The following is a 4,329-nucleotide window of genomic DNA, read 5'->3' on the forward strand; positions in this document are numbered from 1 at the left end:
ATTAAGGGCACTACTTCTACAGCCTCCAACCTGCAACCCAGGAACCCCAGAGAAGAACCCCTAGAATTCTGAAAAACTCTTGAGACAAGCAACTGAATGAAGCTCATTGTGGGAGCCCAGCACAGGAAAAAACCCAGTTCCTGAGAGCTCTGACTACCATGAGGAAATGCCATCTGAATAGGAAAAGGAAGACTGAATATCTTCCCCCACCCACCTCAATCCCTTCCACACAAGGATTGCTTATAGAAATACATTGAACTAAAAAGGGAAATAGCAGGGAGCTGTGATAAGGGGGAGGGGATAGAGAGAGGTCTGAGCAGAAAGGGGAGGGCAGGCAAAGAAAGAGTAATAAATAAAACAATCTTGAATGTTGAAAGGAGAAACATGAAGGGAGGATTGAAATGAAAGCAATAAAGAGTAAAAACCAGGAATCAGGGGCAGGGTAAAGGAAGAGAAAAGAACTTTGTGAGAAAATATGGAGTTTTACATGTATGTACCAGGGATTCTCTGGCTCCCCATTGCCTGAAGGCTGGATGTGTTGCAATTTGACCTTTCTCCTTAAGTCCCCCAACCCTCTCTGCCAGTGTTCTCTGCTACCCTTTTGGGAAGGAATATTATCAATGAAATACATAAAGCTCACAAAATTACACCAACGGAACTGACATGTAAGGAAACATATCTCATAAAAACGGACTGCACAATTATAGTCTAAAAATGTTTTGTGTTTTTTTTTTGGCCAATTTCTTCAGGATCTCATACACCAGAGTATTCAGGTTTAAGAACTCTTGGGCAGACAATTTCTTTAGGAACATCCAGTACTATGAAAGGCTCAATTATATCAGGGACAATGTTCTACTTATAACAGTAGATTCTCTGCCCACTCCACCCCATTGTCTGAGGATTAATTCTATTCTATTTCACCCCTTCCCTTAGAGTTCTCCAGGATCTTGAAGAGGTTGGGAGGGTCTCTCTTCTCTGCCATTGGCTACAGCCTGAATCATTGCTGTTCCCTAATTTTGGGGGTTCAAGCACCCTAATTCCATTTAACAGATTATATCAGATCAGCTTTTTTTTTAACAAAGGAATATTATTTCATAACAAATACAAATATTTCCCCTAACACCTCAAGGCCATCAACCCTCCTACCCCCCCCACCCACCCCCACCTCCCACACCTCTATCATGAGACCATAGGGGAATTAGGTTCACAGTTTAAATCAGTTTCTGCATAGTATTTATCCCACCTGTCCATCAAAATTTAGTAATATCCTTCAATAGAAAAAAAGATATTTATTGAAATAGAAGATAATTCAAATCAAAATTCTAGAATTGATTTAACTTTCAAATAGAAGACAAAAATTGACCACATATTAGGGCATAAAAACCTAATGATGAAATGCAGAAAGGCAGAGATATTAAATGAATCCTTATCAGATCATGATGCACTAAAAATAACTTGTAACAAAAGTCCAAGGAAAGATAGGCTAAAAATTAATTGGAAACTAAATAATTTAATCCTAAAAAATGAGTGGGTCAAACAAGAAATCATAGAAATAATCAAAAATTTCATCAAAGAAAATTACAATAATGAGACAACATACCAAAACTTATGGGATGCAGGCAAAGCAGTTCTTAAGAAAATTTTATATCTCTAAATGCTGAAGTGAATAAAATAGAGAAAGAGGAGATCAATGAATTGGACATGAAACTAAAAAAAGCTAGAAATAGAACAACCTAAAAACCCCCAATTAAATATCAAATTTGAAATTCTAAAAATAAAAGGATAGAGTAATAAAATATTGAACTAACAAATAAAACTAAGAGCTGGTTTTATTAAAAATCAATAAAATACACAAATCTTTGGTTTATTTGATTTTTTAAAAGGAAAAAGAAAACCAAATTACTAGTGTCAATAATGAAAAGAGTAAATTCACCACCAATGAAGAGGGAATTAAAGCAATAATTAGGAGCTATTTTGCCCAACTATATGCCAATAAATCCAACAATCTAAATGAAATACATCAATATTTGCAAAAATATAAATTTCCCAGATTAACAGAAGTAGAAATAAAATACTTAAATAATCCCATTTTAGAAAAGGAAATTGAGCTGTTTCCTCAACCCTCCCCCTGGCATGGCGGGGCTGGCTGTTACATGGTTGGGTGTGCAGCGGCTACATTTGAGCCTTGTGGGCCAGGCCGGTAGCGCGTGGCCAATCCAGCAAGGCCTGGCCCCCCGCTCCTCTGGCTATGGGCCCCTCACCGAGTTGCCGGACTGGTCCTATGCAGATGGTAGAGCTGCTCCCCTGATGAAAGGCCAACTCCGACGAAAGGCACAAAGGGAAAAGTTTGCAAGGTGAGTCGTGCTGCTGTCCCAAGAAATGGATGCAGGAATGAAGACGTGGGAGCAGAAGCAGTGGGAAAAACTGCAGGAGGAAGAAAAGAAACAGCAAAATCTGCTCAAGCCCAAAGGGGCTTCAATGAAGGGCACATGAATCAATAAAGCAAACCCCTTCCTCCAAAAAAAAAAGAAAAGGAAAGGAAATTGAACGAGTCATTAATGAACTCCCTAAGAAAAAATCCCCACAGTCATGTGGATTCACAAATGAATTCTATCAAACATTTAAAGAAAAGTTAATTCTAATATTATATACTCTATTTGGAAAAATAGGGAAATAAGGAGTTCTACCAAACTCCTTTATGACAAAAAATGTGGTGCTGGTACTTCAACCAAGAAGAGCCAAAATAGAAAAAAGAAAATTATAGACCAATTTCCCTGATGAATATTTATGCAAAAATTTTAAAGAAAATATTAGCAAAGAGATTACAGGAATTTATCACCAGTACAATATACTATGACCAGGTGAGATTTGTACCAGGAATGCAATATTGTGCAATATTAAGAAAATCATCATCATCATTGACCATAACAGTAACAAAACTAAAAAAAAAACATGATTATCTCAATAGATCAGAAGTAGCTTTTGACAGAATACAGTACCCATTCCTATTAAAAACTCCTGAGAGCATAGGAATAAATGGTGTTTTCCTTAAAATGATAAGCAGTATATATCTAAAACTATCAGCAAAAATTATTTCTAATGAGGATAAGCTAGAAACATTCCCAATAAGACGAGAGTTCAAAGAGAATGCCTATAATCACTACTACTATTCAATATTGTACTAGAAATGTTAGCATTACCAATAAGAGAAGGAAAAAAATTGAAGAAATTAGAATAGGCAATGAGGAAACAAAACTCTCACTCTTTCCAGATGATATGATGGTATACTTAGAGAATCACAGAGCATCAACTAAAAAACTGCTTGAAATAATTAACAGCATTAGAAAAGTTGTAGGATATAAAATAAACCCATACAAATTATCAGTATTTCTGTATATTACCAACAAAGCCCAGCAGCAAGAGATAGAAAGAGGAATTTCATTTAAAATAACTGTAGACAATAAAAAATATTTGAGAGTTCACCTGTAAAGACAAAACCAGGAAATACATGAACACAATTACAAAGCACTTTTCTCTCAGAGAAAGTCAGATCTAAACAATGGAAGAATATCAATTGCTCATGGGTAGGCTGAGCTAATATAACAAAATGACAATTCTACTTAAATTAATTTACACATTCAGTGATATGCCAATCAAACTACCAAAAATTAATTTTATAGAGCTAGATAAAATAACAAAATTCATCTGGAAGAACAAAGGGTCAAGAATATCAAGAAAATTAATGAAAAATGCAAATGAAGCTGGCCTAGCCATAGCAGATCTAAAACTACATTTAAAATCAGCAGTCATCGAAACTATTTTGTACAGGCTAAGAAATAGAGTGATGGATCAATGAAATAGGTTAGGTACAGAAGACACAGCAGTCAATGACTATAGTAATCTTCTATTTGATGAACCAAAAGATTCTAGCTTCTGGAATAAGAACTCACTGCTTGTAAAAAATTGCTGGGAAAACTGGAAAGCAGTATGGCATAAACTAGGCATAGACAAAAATCTCACACACTTTCCCAATATAAGATCAAAATTGGTACATGATTTAGACATAGGGATGATACCATGAACAAATTAGGAGAGAAAGGAATAGTTTATCTGTCAAATCTATAGAGAAGGGAAAAATTTCTGACTATGCAACGGATAGAGAACATTATGAAATACAAAATGGATAATTTTGATTACATTAAATTAAAAAGTTTTTGCACAAACAAAACCAATGCAACTAAGATTAGGAGGAAAATAGAGAGCTAGGAAACAATTGTACAACAAGTGTTTCTGATAAAGGCCTCATTTCTAAAATATAGAGAGAATGGA

At 35.3% G+C, this 4,329-nt stretch overlaps 1 pseudogene; it reads left to right on the forward strand.

Annotated features, from left to right (window-relative positions):
* The first annotated feature begins 2,133 nt into the window (after positions 1-2,133).
* On the forward strand, positions 2,134-2,528 carry LOC118854457 (annotated as a pseudogene).
* The last annotated feature ends 1,801 nt before the right edge of the window (positions 2,529-4,329 follow it).

Source organism: Trichosurus vulpecula, chromosome 6 (assembly GCF_011100635.1).
Source record: "Trichosurus vulpecula isolate mTriVul1 chromosome 6, mTriVul1.pri, whole genome shotgun sequence".
NCBI lineage: Eukaryota > Metazoa > Chordata > Mammalia > Diprotodontia > Phalangeridae > Trichosurus > Trichosurus vulpecula.